The sequence below is a fragment of the Mastigoproctus giganteus genome, chromosome 10 (genome assembly GCF_048544385.1).
Source record: "Mastigoproctus giganteus isolate SK-2022 chromosome 10, ASM4854438v1, whole genome shotgun sequence".
NCBI lineage: Eukaryota > Metazoa > Arthropoda > Arachnida > Uropygi > Thelyphonidae > Mastigoproctus > Mastigoproctus giganteus.
In genome coordinates this window covers 120,198,559-120,222,855 of record NC_143584.1, presented here as the reverse complement: position 1 = coordinate 120,222,855, position 24,297 = coordinate 120,198,559, and the positions used below count along the sequence as shown (strand labels likewise).

The 24,297-nt window shown below is 38.9% G+C and overlaps 1 protein-coding gene across 1 annotated transcript in view; it reads left to right on the top strand.

Annotated features, from left to right (window-relative positions):
- Positions 1–24,297, top strand: part of LOC150079255 (calmodulin-binding transcription activator 1-like) — a 927,385-nt gene that overhangs the window by 80,893 nt on the left and 822,195 nt on the right. The gene's annotated exons all lie outside the window — the stretch shown is intronic.

Below are 24,297 nucleotides of genomic sequence, written 5' to 3'. Positions count from 1 at the left end.
TGATATTGTTTTTCGAAGTGAGAATGTGATATATAATTTGGAAATTGAGAGCAGTAATTTTTATAAGATAGTTTCTTCTAATGTATATAAATTCGACTTATTATTTGCAGGTTTAGTGAAATAGTTCTCGTTGATATGATGTTATTAGAAAACCTTTTAACTGAAATTTCAGTGGGATAAACTAAACAAATTTTTCGTGTTGACACAATGAGACTCTGGAAAAGAAAAACTGATTTCAAAGTCACGTTCTCTCCTCAAACTTAATAGTTTACCCTTGATCAGTGGTTTGAATTCTTGTATGTACGGTCTGTCGGGTGGGATGTCGTTCCTAAATCTTTATTATTTCTGGTGGAGCAGCTTTCCTTTTACTAGATGACTGCGCAGGACTTATCATACCATTTTCCTCGTTTTGCATTCAGCACGTACTGGCAGTTTCTCTAGATTTCGAAACGCTTGCCACTGGGCACATTCTGAGGCGCTGTAAAATTGCTTTCTTACCTTCTTTATGTGGAGACGTGCTTTCAGGCACCCTTCCTCTGATAAGTTATGTTTCAGGCGCCTCTATCAGTCTTATTTCACTTGAAGGGATAAGTGTTTGTACCAGAAATCTAGTCTTTTTCAGTTAAGCTGTTGTAATATCACATCCATCGAAAACTAAGAAGTCTCTACCCGTATAAAGCAGAAATAAATGAAATACAATGTATTTTCTTTTGAAGTGCTTATGCAGTTTTCCCCTCCTTAAATATTACAGGTGACCGATGTATATTCAAAACTTTATTTTGATTTTGAATAATCTTCATGGAACTTTCGAATTAAATTTTATTGTAAATTTTTTTCTTTCATATTTTCCCTAAACAAGGACTTTTTTTTCAATAAAGTACTGCTCATCTTTACTATTACCGGAATTCGTTCGAGCAAAACAATAAAACTTCCGAAAACCTTTGTTTTTTTTACAGTGTAATTTCGGAATAGTACATTTCAAATTCATCTCTCTCTCTCTCTCTCTCTCTCTCTCTCTCTCTCTCTCTCAAGGCCCTTTCATTAAATAAAATCAACTATTCGTGCTCTGCTTAGTCGCGGTTGAAAGTCTGTGTTGACTGGAAACACTAATCCATTCGTTATCCACTCACAACTAGTTGAAGTTACTTGTTTGTGCCTTTTCCCACAACCCTGTTATTCCTTGCAACAACTTCCCGTAGATGTTAACATCCAAACAAGGTTTGTTAATTGCCTTGGAAGTTTAAAATCCTTGGCCTTGAAACATTTCAAAGTGACCGTTTTTTTGCGAAACGAAAACGAACCTCTTCTTATATACCTTACGTTTTAACTGAAATACTCCTAATTGCTTTTACTTCTTTAGGATGGAGCGCTGTTTTTTAGAAATGAATTTTTTAGTACAAATCCGCATTTCAAGAATAGCAAAAGCAAATAAGGTATACGATAAATAAATTGTTTTGTTATAATTGAGATACTATGAAAATGTGATAAAATTTAGAAAATATCAAGTGCCAATGATATGCGTTGGCAGATATTTTTTTCTGCGGTCTTTTTATCCAAATTGACAAGATAGCATGCATGTATTATCTTACTTTTGTGGAGAATTGAAGAACTGGGTCATTTTTTTAAATTTTATTTTCTGTTAGTATTCGTATTAGCCGTATATTGAAGGAAGTCCAAGACTTTTTCTGCACCAGCCAAAAAATAAAATAATAATAAAATAAAAACCACCTATTTTACTCCCTACTCACGTAAGTACCGATTCAATTGACTTTTTAATTTCCCCAAACTTCAGCCTCAAGCTGACAAACGTCAGCCTAAGGCTGAAGTTTGGAAAGATTCAAAGACACCCATGGTGGCAACTTATTCCAGTAATCAACTCGCTGTATACAACAACTACTCGTTGTAATCAATAACTCGCTCACTGGAAAACTTCCCGCAATCTGTTCTAAACCTCTTCCCTAGTAACTTGAATTTATGGCCCTTAGTACTGGAATTATTTATAATAACGAAAATTTCACCCTCATTCATTTTACTTTCTGCCCTCAGAATCTTCTACATTTCAATCAGATCTCCCCTGAAATGCTTAGTTATCAAACACTGTTGCCATCATATTCGAATTCTCTACTCCTGATATAAACGCGCTTTTTTTTTTTTTTTTTTTTTTTTTAGATTGGGTCGTCTTACTTGGACACAGTATTCCATATGAGGAATTATCATATATGTTGGGGTTATGGAATCCCTTTCTGTAGAAGCAAATGTACGATAAGTCATCAATATGACACTATGGACCTTCTTGCCGTCTGTCTACGCTGCTCGGAGAACGTCATGTTCGACGGTACCGTAACCCCCAAACCTTTCCTTCGTCTACTGTTGTTAATAATTCAACCCCGCAAAGTGTATAAATTATTTTGGAATTACTGTTATTCAAGTACATTTTTCCGCTTTAAAACTTAGCAGTCACTTTTCTGACAATTCCTGAAGTATATAGTGTGTTCGTGTCTAATGGCACCAGGGGTTTCCCCCATCTCCGCGTTGCTTTCATTGTGGGTGTAACAGTTCACTGTAAAGACCAGTGATTTAAAAGTTTAAATGGATATTGTAATTGGTGTTGTGTATCGTTGTTCTTTTGGCCATTAAGCCGCTAGACCCCTGCTGGGGCCCAACGTTATCCACACTATGCTTCGTGGAGGCAGACCAGGTACACTAGTATTTAGATGTTTACTCTGGCAGGTCCTGCCACCTAATTTCCTGAGATTTCAGTGGCTAGGACCTATATAAAAAAAAAAAAAAAAAAAAAATATATATATATATATATATAAAATAAATAAAAATTCTCGCTCGGTGGGTGTTACGAAAATTGAGTAGCATGGCCAAATGAGTTAAGTGTGAAGACAATTAAATTTAGTCATTAAATTTTTCAAATTATGTGAGGTATACGCTAGCGTATTAGTTAGAGTGGGGGATAGACAGAAGGCTGGGGGAAAAGACAGAAATATGGGGACGATAGAGAAGGCGACCCCAGATAATCAGTGGGGCAGCCCCATGCCCCACCAGGCGAAGAGAGGAGTGGCAAGGGGGTAAGGGGACGGAAAATACCGTCTCTACCCCCTGCCGGGGGAGTGGCGAAAAGATAGGACCATGCAAGGGAGCATGGTTTGAAAGCCAAGATAGCCAACAGCAAGCTTCAGTTGGTCTTCAGTGGTAGTAGTATTCCCATTTGAGATATCACTCATGGGATCAGGTCCCGTCCAGTTTAGTCAAGTCAGTTCTTTTCATTTATTAAGTAGGTTCAGTTGTTATTCCTGGTTGTCATGTGTTGGGTTTAGTTGTACTCCATTGCAGCGAGCACTAGTCTTCTTGCGAACAGCTCTTGGGCATAACAGGAGAAAGCCGGATACTCTTGTTTTGTATCTAGTATGTTGTGCACCCGTCCTCTAGGACAATATAGGATCTTTGTTATTAGGATGTTGCGGAGGTCGTCATAAAGCTGGCAATCATACATTAGATGTTGCCAGCTCTCCAGACTGCCACAAACACAGGTATGGTCCTTTTCAATTCCCAAAAGGAAAAGTTTGGCATTGATGGCGCCATGTCTGATGAGAAGGTATGCCGCATGGAGTCCAGGTGAGAACCATGTTGGGAACTTAGGGTAGACCCTGCCGACGTCAGGTATAAACTTTCTGGTTATCTCCCCTGTATGGGAGTTTGTCCATCTCTCTTGCCACACCTGCAGCAGGTGAGCGTAGAGCCTCTTCTTTTCAGCGATGCGGTTATTTGCTGGGTCAGTTGAATGTCTGAGACAAGTCCTTGAGGTGCCCTTTGCCAGGTGGTAAAGTAATCCTTTGCACACAATCCCCCACTTGCCTGTAAAGCGTTGGTGCTCACCGTGCTGCAGGCGCGAGAAGTAAATAGTATAATCGATCTTTGGGTTGAGTCGATGATACGCCGGTTGACTGCGGTAGGACTCTTGTGAAACCATACGCCAGAGGCATATGTAATGATAGGTTGAATATGGCTTTGTAGAAGATATGTAGCGTACGCCGGCCCAGACCCTAGTCCATTCGAGCCACCCTAGCAACGAGGGCAGCGTATTTCCTAATCTTTGTTCGGATATATTATTGTTGTAGGTGGTCTTTGAAGGATAGGTTGTGGTCTAGGATGACCCCTAGATACTTGAGTTGTTTGGATAATTTTATTGTCGTCTGGTTCATCTTAATTTGAGGAGGCTGTCGTAGGTCAAGTTTCCCTTTCAGCAAGGCTGAGTTGGTTTTTTCTGGTGATATTCTCAGGTGATTCTGTTTTGCCCAATTCTGCACTAGCTCCAAGGCCAGGTTCGCAGATTCTTCCAGTTTTGCCCTTGAGTTCGCCGAGACGGAGAGAATGAGGTCGTCGGGAAATGCTTGAGCATCCACTTCTCCGAGGTCCGAGACGAGAAAGCTGTCCAAGACAACGTACCATAGGAATTGTCCCAGGACCGAATGGATGCTTCTGGAGAGGGTCTGATAGGGCGCATTCACTACTATGAATCTGTTGGATAGGTAGTTCTGTAGGGTCTGATAGACGTTGCTGGGAAACTTTGCCTCTCTAAGGTGACCAGGACGCTCGGCCACAAAGTGTGTCGAACGCCCCAGCGATTCCAAAGAGATCACCAAGGAGTATTTTCTGTTGCAGTTCTCCACCTTCCCCAGGAGGTGCTGGTGGGCATCTATGGCAGAATGAGCGTGTCGAAAGTGGAACTGGTTGGGCATTGTTAGTCCTACAGTATTGTAGTGATGTTGGAGATGAGCATGTAACGGGAGAGCTTGCTGACCACGGAGAGCAAGGCTATAGGCCTGTAAGAGTCTTGGAGGATAGGCGACTTGGAAGGATTCTTTAGGATAAGTTCGACATTCGCAACCTTCCATGATGTTGGAAAAGCTCCTGCCTGGAGGTATTTGTAAAGATTTAGCATCAGGTCAAGAGCATGTTCCACTGTCTTTTTAACAATTTCTGGTTCTAGAAGATCTGGTCCTCGGCATTTATTTCCTCTGATAGTTGATGCTGCGGCAATTAGCTCCTCCCTGGTGAAAGGAAGTTCCATTGTTTGGTTATTGTAGGTCGCATTATTCTGGCACATTTTCATCTGATCGTCAGTCTGCAGTTCAGCCAATGGTCAAAAGACCACGTCAAGAATATTGTTTATGGTGCTTTCCAGTTTGTAGTCATGGCACCTTGTGGAGTTCTAGTAGTAGCGACAACCTTCCACCTGAGGGGACGGTTGTCGCTACTACTAGAACTCCACAGCTTGTTTGTGGTGATCTTGTAGACCCCCCAGGGGGTCGTTATTGCCAGTAGTTGTGACCAATCGTTGCCAAGTCTCCTGTTTGCAGTGACGTATCTGCGCGGTGTAGGCATTTCTCGCTTCTCTGTACCGCTGCCGTAAGGCCTCCACTTCTGCAGCTGGCCAAGATCTTCTGGCCCTTTGAAATGCCTTGCGTCGGATCTGAGTCTCCTTTCTAAAGTGCTGCAGGTCCCGGTTCCACCATGGCACTGCACCCGGGGCTGGGTGTTTCCTAGGTATTGCAGCTTCACAAGCCTCAGTGATGAGGGCTGTTGTCTTCTGCTGAAGGAGTTCTGGGTTGCAAGTGGTCTGGAGTTCGGCATTATGTTCCTGTAAGGCAGGTGAGATTTCAGTCTAGAAGGTGTCCCAGTTTTCTTTCTGAATAGCGTACCTGTGCTGTATTTGTCTTGGTACTGGGTTCCCTAGTTAGTGAGCGAGTAAACTGGAAGGTTATGGCACGGTGGTCGGAGGTGGTCCAGGCATCTTGGACCAACCACCCAGTAATATTGCTGGGTTTGTTTCTATGTTTCTGAAGAACCTCACGAAGCGATGGATCGTGCTTGACTTGTTAAGAGGACCGAAGTATTTGGAGGTGGTGTCAATGTATGAGGAATGTTTTTTTGGCACGTACTAGGTCCATTGATACCGTTGAAAGTCGCATATCATCCAGGGAGCACCTGTATTTTGATTTACTGTACCCAGAAATGTTACACTTTTGTCCCGAAGTGATGGCCACTTTATGGATGACAATGAACAGCGCATCGTGCCAAAATAGTTTGGAGAACATAACACGGATTTCCACCATCTTCCCTGGCCTCTCACATTCACTTGATATCACTCGTATTGAGAATGTGTGGGATATGCTGGAGAGCTATTCGGCAACGGAAATCTGCTGGAAGAATGATTACAATTAGACCAAAACGCACTAAAACACCTTATGGAATCTATGTCGCGCGGCACACTTGCTTATTATTTGAAACGAAGGCGGCCCGATTCGATAGTGAATAGAGGTTCGTATTTTTTTTGCTTAGTGTGTGAAACTTACCAGGTTGGTTAAACATAATTTTCCTCTTTACAAAGCATGCCTTTCTTTTTTATTTATTTAATATTATTTTTATTTTTTCTCTCTGCCTATAGGAGTAGGAAGCTTTGATTCCTGAATACCTGTGCGGGGAGGAGAGATTTATTAGTTTATTTTATTAATATATATATATATATATATATTTTTTTTTAGTAGTATTTTTTTTTTTTTTTTTGCTCCCAGGCTTGGGCTGCTTGGGGGTAGGATTGCTGGCGCCCTCTGGTCTAGCACTTACACCAGAGGGTGCGGGAATTTTGTGCGGCCAGCACAGACAGTACAGTAGACCTAGGCCCAGCTCCTTGTTCATAAGGACGAGCATCAGGTAGCAGTTATCCTAGGTGATGACTGCTCTCTGGTGGCTAGGTATCCTGTATAAGGATAATAAAATCAAGTATATTAGGTGGATTTGGACAAATGTCTAGGGGCCACCAAAGACAATAATAATAATAATAATAATAATAAAATTACAAAGCATGCCTAAAGACCAATTGCGCTGCTTGCTAATCTAGGGAAGATCTTGGAGCGGCTTATGGCTCTTCGACTAACAGCTCTCTTTCAACAACAAAATCTCTTTTCTCCCTGTCAATATGGCTTCACCCCAGGTCATTCTTGCAAGGAGGCCTTGTCTGACTTTGTCTGGCACATTATAAATTCTAAATCCAAGTTTGAACTAGCTATTATGGTCGACTTCGAGGGCGCCTTCCACACTGTCTGGTGGGACAGCCCTTAAACGTCTCCGGTCTGCCAGATGCTAAATTCATATGTACAAATTATTTCAAAACTATTTCTCTGACGGCTCAATAATTGTCAAGTCAAAATTCCTCCAAGTCTCTAGGAAGGTTTATCGAGGGTGCACCCAAGGTTCAGTCCTGGGGGCCCCTTCTCTGGAACATTGTGCTTCAAGACTGGCTGGGACGCTCTCTCCAGAATTGCAAAATTTTTGCTTTCGCCGATGACCTGACAATTGCGGTCTCAGGCAGTTCTCGTGCAGTGTTGGAGGTGAATGCAAACCGGATTTTAGCTGACCTTTCCACCTAGTCATTGGCTAACAAACTTAAAATTAATCCAGCGAAAACAAAAATGATGCTTTTTAAATCTAAATTAGATCTCAGGCGGCCTCCCCAAGTCAAACTTTTTGGCAAGCGGCTTCCTATTGTCCTGAGGCAAAACTCCTTGGGGTCATTATTGACCATAAACTTTCCTTCTATCCTCATCTGATTCACATAAGTACTAAAATCAAAAAGTTCACAGGGTCAATTATTCGAATTTTCAGAGGGGGAGAGGAGTCTCTCTAGGAAGTCACTCTCTAGGAAGTCACTCTTTCTCTACTATAATGCTGTTTTCCTGCCCATAGTCACCTATGCAGCAGGAGCTTGGTTTCATCGGGCCACCAATTCCAAAATGAGGTTAAAACTCAATTCCAATCAGCGGAGCATGTTCCTCTCTATTCTCAGAGTCTGTAGAACAGTTTCCACCGCTGCAGTGCAAGTTATTGCGGGGTCCCTCCCATTGGATCTATTTGTCATCTATCGTGGCATCTGCTTTCGGCACAAAAAACAAATACCTTCAGAATTACTTGGTATCCAGCTAAATTTAAATGAAGATCCTAAAAAAAGAGAAATCCAGATACTTTAACGAGCTAATTAGCATCTGGCAGACCAGATGGGACACCACCGCACTTGGAGCGACGACAAGAAAATTCCTGCCTGATGTGACCTTCTTACTCTCTAAATCGGTTAAAACCTGGTGCACTTTAACTATGGAAACTTCCTTTCTGGTAACTGGACATGGCTCTCTCAATCAAAAACTCTTTCAGTTTCGCTTGCATCACACCGATCTCTGCAGCTGCGGGTATACAGAAGATTGGAGTCACCTGCTCTTTAACTGTGCAATCTACGACGATCTTAGGGTGAAGCTCCGGATTGACGTTCCAGATCTCTCTCTCCGGGGAAAGAGGAAATGCTTCTGCATAATAAGAATCATCTCTCAGCTCTTCAGAACTTTGCCTCCGAGGTGTTTGCTCGCAGGAAAAGAATCAACGCCAGAGTAGCGCACCAAAATAATTCACCAAATACAACTGTGTAAGCGGGACAATAGTTTGCTCCTCTGATTTATTTTCTTATATGGTTCATGTCTGCATGAATTGTCACTGCACTGATCCTAAAGGTCAACTGTTCCACATCTGAATTATTCTGGATACAAGAGTACTAATTGAAGACTACCCTCGTTTTTTTTTTTTTTACTATTTGTTTATTATTATTTTTATTTTATTCTTTTATTTATTTCTTATTATTATTTTATTTTTTATCCCAACGTGTCTTTTTTTTCTCGCTAATGATTTTTTTTTATTTTTTTTTTAACCAGCACCACGGGTTGTGTTTTTATTTTATTATTATTTTTATCATTATTATTATTATTATTATTATTATTATTATTATTATCGTAATTGGCTTGTTTCTCTGCGATAATTGCATATTGTAATTGGCTTGTTTCTAATCCTTCACGATGGTGGGACTGTTAGTAATCCTGGGTATAACCTTCATGCACAAGTACATGGTGGGTGACCACCCAGGTGTGAACCAACGTAAGCACGGGTCGAGGTGTGGCGCCCACACCACATGGAGGAACGCCGCCCCTCTATGTTACCAGGCAGTACTAGGTGGTAGATGACTCTCATCAACCGATGAAATACCACCACTTTGCTTATTGGAGGCTTGAAGTGGTGGAACCCATGTTTAGTCTCTAGAGCTAAGTTCCGGCCAACACTTCCCTATCTCTTCCATCATGCAGTATGATTGATTATTTTTGAGGTTATGATGAATGTCGTGGCGAGATCCAATATTCCTTACATTTCGAGGGTACAGCTCTAAAACGGTGTTCGCAGGCCGGCCGCTAGATAGTACACCGGACCAAACCTAATGGTAAGTCTCTAGGAGGCTTCCGGATCAGCTAGTGTATAATCTTGCTACCTCTACTCTGCCAGATAGTGACTGGAGGGAGTCCGAGTAGTGTGTATGCGGGGAGCATTGTCGAGGCCACGTTATGTCAAGGATCTGGGTATATTCTTACCACATGTACGCCATGTCCAAAAATTTCATTACTTCATACAGCATGTCCCACCCACTTTTTCTTACTATTGAATACACTATGAATTGTCAAAATAATAGAGCAAGCTTATCTGCGAAAAGATCTAAACCTCCCAAGGACTTCCTAATTCATTTCACAAATATACGAAGTCTCAATTCCAATCTCAACGATGTCCATTTCCACTTGCAGTCTTCCAAACCCCATGTACTTTTTCTGACTGAATCTCAGTTATCAGTTGATTCAACTACAGCTCATCTCAGATGTCCAAATTATTTGCTGTATGATTCCTTTCGCCTCAAAGGTGGTACTTCTGCATATGTCCGTTCTGATATTCCCTGACAGAGACTTGGCAATTTGGAATCTCCTCTCTTTGATCTTCTCTGGCTTAAAATCTCTCTACCTCATTGTGGAAAATTCATCTGTTGTCTCTACCGTTCTCCCAACTCCACTAATCACTTGGAGCTCTTTGACTTCCTCTCTTTGCAACTTGACTTTCTCCAGTCCAACTGTCCTAACAGTGAGGTAATTTTCCTTGGTGATTTTAACGTTCACAACTCCAGCTGGCTTTCGTTTTCTAGTCACACCGACCCAGCAGGTCGAGATGCTGAGGCTTTTGCAATTACCAATGACCTAGCACAGATTGTTCATTTACCTACAAGAATACCAGACAATCCTAATCATACAGCCAATACGCTTGATCTTTTTCTCACAAACAACCCTTCTAAGTACAAGGTTGAAGTGAGAGGTCCTTTAGGCACTTCAGATCACAACTTGGTGATTGTCTCTTCTCCAATGGAACCTTTATCTCATGGCTATTCCCAACCTCGTATTGTTTGGCATTACAAGAATGCAAAATGGGATGACCTGCGAGACTTCTTTTCTTCTTTTCCTTGGTCTGATTACTGTTTCAAAACTTCTGATGTCAACGTTTGCTCAGATCGTGTCAGTGAAATTATTCTTGCAGGAATGGACTCCTTTATCCCACACTCCACTTTAAAATCTCGTCCTTTATCTAAACCTTGGTTTTCCAATAAATGTGCTAAGGCTGTCCAAGAGAAGAACGTTGCATATCGTAATTGGCTTGTTTCTAATTCTTCAGTTTCATTTTCTCCCTACACCAAAGCTCGCAACAATTGTAAAGCAGCTATTAATCAGTCCAAACTATAGTTTGAACAGGCTAAGAGTAGAAAACTTGCTTCTTGCCCTAATGGTAGCCGAACATTCTGGTCTCTTGCCAAAGCTATTGGCCGCAACGTTTGCCCATCTCTGCTCCCACCTCTGTCCAAACCAGATAGTTCTGTTGTCACTTCAGCCAAGGATAAAGCTGACCTGCTAGCATCCCATTTTTCTTCCAGCTCATGTATTAATGACTTTGGAAAAACACCTCCCACCATTCCTAACACGCTCCATTCAATGCCTCCTGTGGTCTTCCGTCAAAAGCATATCAGAAGGATTTTGATGAATCTTGATGCTACAAAAGCTCCAGGTCGTGATGGTATTTCTCCACTTCTTCTCAAAACCTGTGCTCCTGAACTTACTCCTATTCTTTGCCGCCTTTTTTCACTTTCTTATTCCAAAGGTGTTTTTTCCTTCTGCTTGGAAATTTGCTCATATCCAGCCAGTTCCTAAAATGGGTAACAAATCCCTCCCATTCAATTACCGTCCCATTGCAATTACTTCTACTCTTTCTAAAGTAATGGAGAAATCAATTAACCGCCAACTTTTAAACTACCTATCAACGATCGCCAGTATTGATTCCGTGAGTGTCGATCCACTGGTGATATTCTGGCTTATGTTACCCATTTATGGACTAATTCAATGGAAAAGTTCGGTGAAACACAAGTAGTTGCTCTTGACATCTCAAAGGCTTTTTATCTTGTTTGGCATAAAGGTCTTCTAAACAAGCTTCCATCTTATGGTTTGCCAACTGTTTTTAGTAATTGGTTATCCAGTTTTCTCTCTGATCGCTCACTGAGGGTGATGGTAGATGGCTCTCTGTCTTCTAACTTCTCCACTAATGCCGATGTCCCCCAAGGTTCAGTTCTTTCCCTCACTCTTTTCCTCTTGTATATCAATGACCTTCTTCCATTGACTGGAAATCCTATCCATAGTTTTGCCGATGATATCACATTGCATTCAACTTTCCATTTTGAGAAACCTTGTCCAGCTCAATCAGTTTCAGGTTCTCGAAAATCTGCTGCCAATTCCTTAAATGCCGATCTTCAGGTGATTCTCCAGTGGGGCAAAGACAACTTAGTTGATTTCAACCCTTCTAAAACTCAGTCTTGTCTTATATCTCGCAAAAAGGATTCTTCTGCTCCTATGCTTATCTTTAGTGACACTCCGATTTCTAGGCAAAATGATATATCTCTTTTGGGGATTACCCTACTTTTAATCTCTCTTGGCACAAGCACATTACAAATATTGCTTCCTCTGCATCTAAAAAACTTGGTTTTCTCTTTCGCTCTCGCCGTTACTTTTCTTCCAAACAGCTGCTCACTCTGTATAAATCGCAAATCCGCCCTTCCATGGAATATTGTTCCCAAATCTGTGGTGGTGCCCCCAAAACCTCTCTCATGCTTCTTGATTCCATTCACAAGAGGACAGGTAGGTTAATTAATGATTCATCTCTAACAGAGTCTCTCCACTCGCTTTCTCATAGACACACTGTTTCTGCTGCATGCCTCTTCTACAGATACTTCCATGGGCACTCTTCTTCTGAATTGGCTTCTATAATTCCCGCTCTCTCTTTCAAAACAGTCCGAACACGTGCTGCCACCAGCCAACATCCATTTACTGTCCAACTTCAAACCCACAGAACCAACTTTTCATCTTCCTCATTTATTCATTCAACTGCCGTTTTCTGGAACAACCTTCCTTCATACGTATTTCCTGAAAACTACAATCTACAGAAGTTCAAGTCCAATATCAACAAATATCTTCTTTCGTCTTCTCAACCTCCAACCCAAGCACGGTACTAAGTACTATAGGTTCTAATACCTCTCGTGTTTGGGGTTCTCATTAAAAAAATTATTATTTTCTTTTTCTTTTCTTTTTTTTTATTATTTTTTTTTCTTCTCGTTCGCTCCTTTCTTTTCCTCTGGAATGGGCCCCCGGAGGAATCTGGCCCACCTTTTGGCAACATCAGGTGGGTCAGAGTCTCTTTTGAGGCATTACGTGCTCTACTGGAACTGGCCCACCTTCCCGTGGTGTGGACGAGTACCCAGAATCATCTGTCCAGGTGATTGATGCTTCTGGGTAGCCAAGTGGCCAGAATGGCGCCTCCGTAGCCAGGTGGGAAGGAGCACACGCTTCTTGATTAGACCGGGGTTCGAGCCCGTCACCACCAAATACGAGGATGCGGAAAGGTCAGGGAATGACCACCGCATATCCCGGAGCAATATGGCCTTAGTTGCTAATGTTCCTAAAAACCAAATAACAAACAAACAAACAAGTGTCCAGAACATAACAACAGAACACACACACAAACCTACGTCACACACATATCTGGCCCATTTGTAGTGACACTATTCTTCACAGAGACACGAGGCGGAGTTGAACAGACGTTCTAGGTACCGCCCATTACATATACACACATGTCCACATCTACAAAGCATGCTGTAGTTACTTCAGAATTCCATTTCTCTCTAAATGATCCTCTCTTGATCACCGATTCTATTATTATTTTCCTGCCACTGAAATCAGACTTTACCGGTCAATAGTTTAACAATTCATTCATTCTTAAAACTTCCTTTATGTATTAACTATACATTGGCACCTCTCCAATCAAATGGAATTTCTTCTGTCTAGAGATGCTCTCATAATTAACCTTAATGGTTCATTTCACTCTTGCTGCTACCTGTGTATATGCCATCAACTCCAATCCAAATTATTATATTAGGCCACCCGAATATTTAAATTCATATGCCGTGCTGTGTGTCTTATGTCTGTTAATTGCGTGTGTTCTATGGTCGATTTGTCTGTTTTGCTGGACGAAAAACCCGTGTTTCCGGGGGGGATGGGGAGAAACCTTGCTATCTACGCCCGAGACCGACTACCTCAGCCACTGAATGAAAAAAAGCCCATTAAAGTTCCTCGCGTCATCGACGGGATTCTAACCCAGGCCTTTTCCACCCGGTGTGGGGAGGACGGTGACAATACAACTGTGCTACACGCGCAGACGCCATAAACTCCAGCATCGTTGCCCTCGTGTGTAGCATAATTGGTAGAATCGATGTACTCCTCACACCGGGTGGTAAAGACCTGAGTTTGAGTCCCGCCAATGACGTGAGAAATTTTTGTGGACGTCTTTCTCAACGTGGCTGAGTTAGTCGGTCTCATCGAGTTTAGCAGCATGGTTTTTTCCTCCCGGAAACTCGGGTTTTTCGTCGAGCAAACAGAAAATCGGCCTCCGAACACACGCAATGTACAGAGATCATACACGGAGCAATATGGCCTTAGTCGCTGATGTTCCTAAAATCCTACTACAATAGCAACCAGGATCCTTATTCTCCTTTAGGCTCGAAAGTTTTTCTGATAACTTATTAACTTTGAGGAAAAGGTTTTTTTTTTTTTTTTTTTTTTGTTCTGTGTATTCTGACTTCACTAACGTAGCAATATTTATCTGCCAATTCGTTCGTAGTTCAGAGTTTGGTGAGTTCAGAGAATAATTAGAAAAGAGGAACTATAAGTGATTGGTTTTCTGTTGTTTTCGGAAAATGCAAAAATTTTCGCTTCCATGCATAATTAGCTGTTCTAATACTAGCTCTTCCGCCGCCGCTATGATGCTAATGCTTGCGATTTATAGTGTCCTTAATTTAATCTATTTTATGAGATTAAATTAAAAACTTGTATATTTTTGCACTGAAGAGTGCAAAAATATGCAAGATGCTTAGCTTATTTATAAAGTCTATTTTTGGTCACTAATATCCAGCGAAGTATATTATATCCACCTCCCGTGTGTCTTGGATTTCTTACCGGAAGATTCAGATCAATATTTTCATTTCAGTTCACTTTATATTGGATGCAACCGAACCATTCGAAAAGATTGATATTGGTGGCTTAAAATGTTCGCTTTGTTTTTCCTGTGACGATTTTTAAACTTTTTTTTTTAGCCTGAAGTAACCTAGATTTCAGTATGTACGGTTGATTTTTCTCTTCTAAATTCCCAATTTTCATCACTAGACTGTCACATTCTGCTTCCTTGGCTATCGGGGATGCCCAGGTGCAATTTCCGTCGTATGCGAATTTTCTTTGAAATATAAAGAATAAAAAGCCTGCCCAACAGACATATTAGAATTTGAGCGACTTCCGATTTCCAGTCCTTTCTTATCCCTACGGTTTCTATTCAGACATGACGAAGTTGAAATTACCTGTGTGATAGATTCTGTTTTCTGACTGAATTTTATTTTCCGTTCTTGAACATTTGCGAAATGAGGAAGCAGTCTTGTGCTTTTAAAGTGTATGTATTCCTATGTTTGGATAATTGGAAAATGTTGCTCTTCATAGAGTGTCATATTCCTTGTAGCTTTATAGATTGCCAAATATTATTTCATTTTAATATATCTCTCTCGATTAGATATAACATTAACTGATAGAGGTAGTGGAAACGAACTAATTCTGGTAAACGTTTCTTTCTTAAACCTTGTTTTGATTTATTAGAATTTATTTAATTTTTAATAGAAGTTTTATCCAGTTTACATGTAGTTCTAGTTTGTGGTCATTCTATTTTTGATTAGGCCGTAATAGGGGGTTCAGAGTAACCTCGAAACGTCGCCAAAACTGTCTTAAGTATATATTGAAGTGGTAACATTTCAGTAAATACCTTAAATGAATTTAACGTGGTATAACAGTGTACTTTTGTATTATCTTCCATCAAAAATTATCATTTTACATTTTTGAGTAAACTAACTTTCGTACACTAAATATAAAAATATAACAATAAATAAATATAAACATTCATACAGTAAATAGAAACATGTAATCCCCAAAGCCATTAAAAAGTGCTGTAGAAGAAGAAAAAGAAGAAATCTTATACGGACCATACGAAGCAGGAAGAGGTAATCCCTAGCGAATGCACTTTTCGCGAGTGTTCATCGAATAGCCTGGTGTGCAGGACTGGATTGGTTGATGCTGCTTTGTTCTACAAATCAGGCAGATGTAGTGACAAAAATGCTGTCGGGCTATGTCTTGGCTGTGCTAAGCCGACTTGCATTTTTCACCTATCTAGTGCATGCCTCTGTTATATAGGTGTGGTATAGCCTTCTTAGAGAAAAGGTTGTGGTGAGCGAATATACTACTGTGAAATAAATAACATTAAACTTTGTTATACTGCATTTCTATGCACTTATTGTTTAGAGCAGAGCAGCATAATTTTGCTCTGTCATGTAGTGGCAGTGGAAACTGACTTGACTTATTCAGAGTCCGAAAAGCTCTCGTGTATTATCTCTCTATAGGTTCAGATGACTCTACTGATTGTGACACGCTTGGCAGGCTGATGGAAGTTTTGTCAGTAACATTCTGGCTCCCTGACACCCTGCTTTATTGTGCAAATACTTTAACTATTGTAAATACCGTCCAACTATGGCAGTTACGTCACTTGATCTCGTATGCAAGAAAGACTGGTTCAGTGGATATTAAAAAAATAATAAATCTGTAGCCATTGTCAATCCACTGCAGGATGGAGCCTTCTCAACAAGTCAAGTTGAGGGAAATGGACCTTACCAGCTGGTCCAGTTCGAGTTGGCAGATCGACCGTATTTAGCAGCCAAAGGCTATGAGAAAATATTTACATTGTTTAGATTTTTACACTCTTTACAATGAAATATTTATACTGTTTAAAAAGAACATAAAAACAAAAGTGTTTTACCCAGATGATTTTTACAAATGACGCAATCAAACAATAATATTGGCTGAAGCTGCACAGCAACAGCTAAGCAATATAAAACATAACGATAGCTTGTGGTTCGAAGTTATTTCGGCGATGTTCTGCCTTGCAGAAATTTGTGAGCAACCTGAAAGCTTTCCTTGAAGCTTGCTGTCAGATGCACCTTAAATTCACCGCAACGGAATTTGCTTGTATAAGAAAGTTGTGCTGATGTATGAAAATTAAGTTACCTTGTAATAATTGCTGTTCTTTCGTTCTCTGTTGATTGAAAACCAAGGCCTGGGAAAGGCCTTGGTTTTCAATACTGTTGTGGTAGCTGATATTGTTATGGGCTTTTTTACAGCGTAGGCAACCGTTTATTCCGATTTAGTTCGTGATTTTGTAGATGATTTAGTTCGTCTTGTGCCACTGTTTTTCTGTTAGAAATTTGGCTATTTCATGCATCAAAATAGGCAAACAGGCTATCAAATATATCCAATTATTTACAAACAGAATAAATGGTCGCCTTATATCCTCAGTTCCTTTGATTTAAAAAAAACAACAAAAATATTAACGTTTTTAAGATTAATAACGACTCGTATACCACTTGAAATTAATGATATAGTTTATGAAGTTAATCACCCAAACCACTATACATTTAAGGTGACGTTTCAAGCCTCTTACCGATACCCATTATCAGATCATGCTATTAGGGGTAGAAAAATGGAAAGGGTTACAAATTTGAATTAATTGTAATAATTATTAATTGTGAATTTAAATCTAAAATTATTAAGGTTGAATTACCATTGCAACAGAAAACAGACATTAAAGTAAGTAAATTAAAAAATATACATAAAGATCAAATTCTTACCTGCTGACAGCCCCCTACTTGCCGATGCTGCCAGAAACATGATGTGCATACAGGAAAGAGGTGCTGCCAACAGTTGATTTATAGATGAGGGTTTAAGTCTATTAGCCAAATAGAATGATGCCAAGTTTTTTTCTATCCTCGATCCAGTGGTACTTGTGTATTGGAAGCCTAGAGTGACCTTTGCTCTCTTACTCCGGTAATCTTGTGGTTGGGTGCAGGCTGGTTCTTGGGGACTGGAGGGGGTTATATGTGGGCCGCTCTTTCGGATATCTGGACTATTTTATTTTCCTGGTTTTTCATGTCTTTTATTTTCTTTTTGACAAGGTGTAAATATTGTAGATTGAATTCGACTCCTTGTTTTCTGATAATTTCTGAGGCTCAGAAATTTTTTATGAAAAAGGCTTCTTTAAATTTTCTTCTGTTGTATCGGTTGCCTGTAGGATTCTAGCGTTGCTGAAATCTCATGTGTCACTACATTGGAATGCATGTAGATCTGTGTCGAACTTTAGGCTTCTTCCGTATTGTACAACTATTTTTTATGTTCTTTGATTCTGCAGTTGAGTCTTTTGTATGATTCTCCTATGTTATACCCCCACACGTACAGTCTCTTTTATAGATAGGACCTTTAGGATTGTAGAATATATGTAGAAGAAAGCACTGACTAAGAGAGAGAGAAAATAATTGGGACAATGAATTTTTCATGTGTGTGAATAAAAGAAGAAAACGAATCAAATCGGAGCCTTGTGTACTGGGTGTAGGAAAGTCTTAGATAATCCATCTGATGTTTCCAATGAATTGAAATGCATCGGTCTTTACAGAGGAAAAAACCCTACATGCTAAAGAGAGGCTGTGCAAGTGAGGCTGAGCCATATGAAATTAGTGATTTCGAAATTATGATGCTCTTTATTAGAAAACTTTTGAGCGTAAAGGCAAGTAAGGCTCCTGGAGTTGATAACATATACCCAGTAATTTTAAGGAGACAACCAGAGAGTGTATTGAACCAGTGAGGTTAAGTATGAAGGCATCATTGGAGGCGGGAGAGATTCCTTTGGATTTGAGAAGTGCCAATGCATCGCCAATACATGAATGTTCTAAGAGTGAAGTCGGTAATTACCGACAGTTAATCTGACTTAAATGGTAGGGAAATTCTTGGAGGCAATGATTAAGAGTGAAGTCCAGAAACATTTAGAAAGATATGGCATTGTGAAGGACACACAACACGGTTTTGGTAAAGGTCAATCCTAATTAACTAACCTAGTAAACTATCGTGACAAAATTACTCATGAACCGGATGTACCGGAACAGTTTCGACATAGTTTATTTAGATTTTGGCAAAGAATTTGGCTCAGTCCCTCATGAGAGGTTACTCTATAAGCCGGAACACGTTGGGATTGCTGGAAGGATTCTAAGATGGATTGCAGGGTGGCTGAAGAGCGGAGGCCATAGTATTGTGACAAAGGATATTCTTCACATTGGTGTAACGTCGGAAGTGGAGTCCCCCAAGGATTGGTTCTTGGACCACTGTTGTTTCTGATTTTCATAAACAACATCGACGAAGGGCGTGATGCAAAATTTGCAGAGGGTCGTTAATGATAAGTTTCAAGAAACACTCCTTCAGGATGACTTTAACAGGCTTCACGAATGGTCAAAAAAGTGGCAGCTATATTTTAATGCAGCAAAATGCAAGGTCTTAAACTTGGAAAATAGCAACCTGAAAGTAAATTATACACTTGGTGGGAATGAAATAAAAACAGTAGAGGAAGAAAAGGACCTGGGAATTATGATACGGGCAGATATGAAGTTCTCTAAGTAGTGTAAACAGGCGGCCAGAATACCCCATGGTGTTCTATCGATGATTTATCAAACATTATCAAGCCTCGTGGTCAGGCGCGCGGGTGCATAAGTACACGTGCCTTGAGTGACCGGGGTTCAAGCCCGTGACTACTGAATACGGTGCTGTTTCTTGTATTCTATCTATCTTGTGAACTCCTCTGACCGTTTGGTCGTCCCGGAGTATAAACAGAAAATTTATTTATTTTATTATCCTGTAGAGATAGGGAAGTCATAATTTCACTATATAAAGCAATTGTAAGATCGCATTTGGAATACTGTGTCCAAGTAGGGAGACTTCATCAAAAAAAAAAGAAAAGATGTTGCGCTTCTTGAAGGATTCCCAGAGGCGGACAACTCGCATGGTGAGATCGGCAAAACGGCGATCACAGCTTGGCAACCATGCACTTTAAAGGGAACCTGATTGAGGTATATAAGGCTCTAAGAAGGGTTAGTAAAATGAATGAAGGCGGAATTTTCACTATTATTAAGAATTCCAGAACTACCGGCCATAAATTCAAATGACAGGGGAAGAGTACTCAATGGTAGGAAGTTTTCTTTTAGCCCCTGAGTCGTTGATTACTGGACAAGTTGCCTCTGCAGATAGATGAGGCTGACAGTTTGAAGAAATTCAAAGGTCAACTGAATACATACCTGCATGAGGAGGAGGGAAGTGCATAATCTATATTTTCTTATCTACTTTTTTTTCCCTTTTTTTTTTTTTTGCAGTGCAGCAAAAGCCTGTGCCTTCCTCGCACTATATGGTTACTACTGAAGTCGAGATTTTCGTCCAAGAAAACAGATGATATAGCTTGTGCGCTTAACACACACATCACATCACATTATATTGGATTACATAAAACCTAATCCGGAGAAATGGATATCATGTTTTAAGACAAACAGGAGGGAAGAAGTTATTCTAGTCAGAATACGTATTAGACGTGCCCATCACACTCATTTTCGTTTGTTAACCATAGACGGTTCTCCATAGTCCAAATTGCCGATGCCAACTGACAGTTAAACAAATACTCATTGATTATCCATTATACAATAATATACACTGGAAATGATAAATGCATCTCTTGACTTGTGAGAGGTGCAATATAGTTCTAGTTGCTTTTGCGCTAATAACCTCAACGACGTGTAATGTAATGAGTGAAAAATCGGTTGTTCAGCATACCTGTACCAGCAATTTTTCTACGAATTGGAATATGGACATCTATCCATTGCATTCATACTGGCCTGCAGGTATAGACTTTTCAGGTTTATGACAACATTATGGTACTTAGATAATAAAATAAGAAATCCAGTTTTAATTTAGATTAAAAGATGTTTTCAAAAAGGCTTAGACACTTATGAAATAAAATTAGTTTGCTGCTTAATTTTATTGTTATTAATGAAAATTTTAATAATATTCTAGTAAAGCTAAATTCTTGAAATTTTGCTGTACATACTTTCCTTGCTGACTAGTTTCTGCCACGTTCTGATAAGTAAATTTTCTATCCACTACTCTGTGTAATTGATTTAAGAATGACTCTTAAATAATATTTAAATATAGTTACATATTTGCTTGCAATCAGTACCTAAACAAAATTAGCACATGATTGACTTAAATTATGCAATTTTGCAGGATTTAAGTTCAACCATCTGTTTTAATTTAAAGCACTTATAGACCTCTTCGATAGTTTTTTAGAAGTTGCCAGAAGCATGAATATTCAACAGATTTTTCCTTCTCAGTGAAAAGAATGGACTGTTTACAATGCAGTGAGCACTTAAAATAAATATTAAACAACATGGTACATTTGATAGTTTTTTTGACGCAGAGAATAAAAGAAAACTAATAATAAACAAGATATTATGGCCCAACAATAAGCTTTCGAGTTGGGTAAATTATCTCACTACGGTCTTGTTTACCAGAACACCCAGATTTAGACTGTATTAGGTACAGAAATGTTGTTTCAAAGCAAATTGCAGAAACTGAACTAAAGTGAAATCTTCTTCCAAGACTGCAAAATTGCTGACGTCATGGAAAAGAAAACTACATTCTCTAGAGTATCATACCACTTGGTTGCGTTCCTAGCGAGACGTGATGGGTTATACATGTACTAAAGAGAAAACGGGACTGCTTTAAAACCACTAGGAATAACGCTTAGAGATTATTTGCTTTGAGCAGTATTCCTTTGTTTTCTCCCGTTTCAACTTCTTGATGCTTAGATACACGAATTACTTGGATAGTATTCTGACACCAAGTGTCGATAAGGGATAACAAAAAATTAGAATCGTTTTTCGTGGAAGTCACTTTTTCAAGAGAGTACATTAAACTAATGGACTGTTTTCTCTTGAGGGAACTCAGCTTAACATCAGCTCAGCATTTGACGTGAAGCAGTGCACTGTCAGAAACATTATTTTATAATATAACAAATATATATATATATATATATATATATATATATATATATATATATATATATATATATATATATAAACTATTACTTCATATATTACTATATTTTCAGGACACTGTTCTTTAAAGTACTGGCTCTGCTGCAATGGATCCATTCTAAGAACTAAATTTTGCTACGCATTTCATTTTCTTCTTTTCCAAGTCAGTTAATTTTTTCTTAGTCTAATAATTATCGACCATGTCATAGATAGCATTTATCTTTTGCGAAATACGCGGTTGTCAGCTCCAAATATCTTCCATAACAGGAAACATTCATCATTTATGTGCTACGTGCCATTGCCTGTGGACGCTACTGCTGCTCCTCTGAAAATTGCATTTGTTTTATTTTCTTCTATTTCCTGCTTTTATGTTATCAGATTTTATTTTCTAGTGATGCGAAGTGGAAAATTTTGGACGCTGTTGTATCAGTTTGTGCCAAAATCTGTTAGTTTTGTTTTGGCTATAAATATGTTTCAAGACTCAGCTGTTTTTTTTTTTCTGTTCGACTTTTGACGAGCTTTTCTTGTTCTATCAATAATGTAGGGGAATATTGCTTTTTACTTTTTTAATGACGGCCAATTTTCTTTTGTATTTATATATATACTTTAAGTTTAGTACTGTTCTATCTCGGTACTATCTTTTTTGCATTGAAATAACAGTAAATAATACTCGTGCGATCAACACTAGTTTCCAAGGTTAAAATGGCGATTCATTATCACTTCTGATGAGACTTCTGTGTTCCATCAATAATGATAATGTATGATCGAACTTGTTCTATATATGAGCTTTGCAGTTTCGATCACTAATAGACTCCTAGAAATTACTAATGAAATTACTGTCGATCGATTATTATTACCCTTTCGTATTGTACTTTTATTATACCATTATAGTGATCAATATAATCTATTAATAGAACACAAAGATTATAAACCGATGTTTAATTACTTATATTGATCACTTACTGAAATAACCTATTTTTGTGTACACCTCCGAAGATCAGCGTTACCTTTACAATTAGAAACAACTCTGCGTCAAACATCTGTATTATCTGTTCATATAGATAATTAAAAAGATAACACTAAAATATAATCCTTATTTAATACGATTAGCTTGTCATATTCTGAAATTTGAATAGTGGCATTTCATAATCCTGCGTAATAAACGTTAATGATTCATCAAACATCGAAGGAACTTATGTCATAAATGATCACCAGTTCGCTTGTTTGAATTTGAATTGTTAAATTAAGCATTGAAATTTTAACTCTTTCTATTTTTCTGTTCCCCAACAGCTTTGTTTGATGATGGATATCGGTAAGAAACCCGAAACGTCATATTAATGTATAGTAATGTAGGCGAACAGCCTAATAATCTATAGTATTAATTTTCACGCGGTATAAGAGTGGTTTTAATATAATAATAACCTTAAATAAATAATCTTTATTGTGATTGATACAAAAAAATACACACAAATCCCTTCACATGGCCAGGAGTTTACAATCTAAGTGATGCAATAAAAGACAATAAAAATTAAGTTAATAAGCCAGCAACACGTGTGGGGATAATTGCAATGGATTCTAACTTACATAGAAATAAACCATGAGTGGGCATTGAACAACTAATTAGAGTACCTTGCAGGGAAGTTCATTACAGGATGATACGAGGGCGCACACGGGATAGAAAAATACAAACAGAAATAGCTTTTTAGCAAAAGTGTAGTTAGTAACGGATGTGTATATACTATCCTGACAAATTATGTATTTAATCAAATAACATGCATTTGATTAAATACAAGTTGCAAATTGGTGTAAAATTTATCTTGATTAAATCATATTGGGGAAACATCATTACAGAAATTGTTTTCAGGAAGAAAACTCAGACTACTAATTTCATTCTGCGGGGCACTGCATATATGCGATAATCTGACAAAATCCCATGAAAGCTTTCCGAGAGCTTATTTTGGATGGGAAAGGCATCCAGCCATAAGGAAGAAGACACCTTAAGCACGTAACGTTAAGCTTCTTAATTATAGCTACTATAGTTTTCTGTACCTGTTGGTCAGAATATTTTCTGCTTTATTCACATAAGCAAACATTATTTTCGTAAAGTTCGTTTTCTACTTATAGTCAAGTCATTAACCCCCTCTCCTCCTAGAGAATTTCCTGTGACACTACTTCTGAAAACTACACTTAAAATCAGAATTTAATATTTTGTGAAGAAATCTCTACCTTTACAAAGAGTTTATTTTTCAAAAAGATCAAATTGTTTGACTTGACAATTCCCTCATCGATGTGAGATACCATATTTTAAATACGCTGCTAATAATTATTCTTTACATTTATCTGCTTGAAATTGGGGTTTATTCTGGTTTGTAATTAATAGACAAAGGTTTAAGGTATTAAAATCGGGAAGGTGAAGCTTGTAATGATTTATCTTTTACTAACGATTTAATTTAACCACATTTGGTTTTGATATATGAAAATCCGCTAACAGTTTTCTTGCTACTCGTATCTTACCTTAAATCATTTTCCTATTAATTTTTATCCCGCAAAATGCATAGCAAAGTCTAGTTCTTGCAGAAACTTTGTGTGGTCTACTTTTTTTCTGGGATATTGGATTCTTTTTTTAATGGTTTATTCGTAGACGTCCTACTTATCAGCTAGCAGCAGACGAGATAGGACACTGTGCTTCTATATATAAGTCGATATTCATGGATTCGATGCTGTGTGGAATTGTTTCTTCCGCGATTGCTTTCTTACCTGCTTTTCCGAAGTTAGCTGGCTTTTGAAGAAAAAAAAAAAAA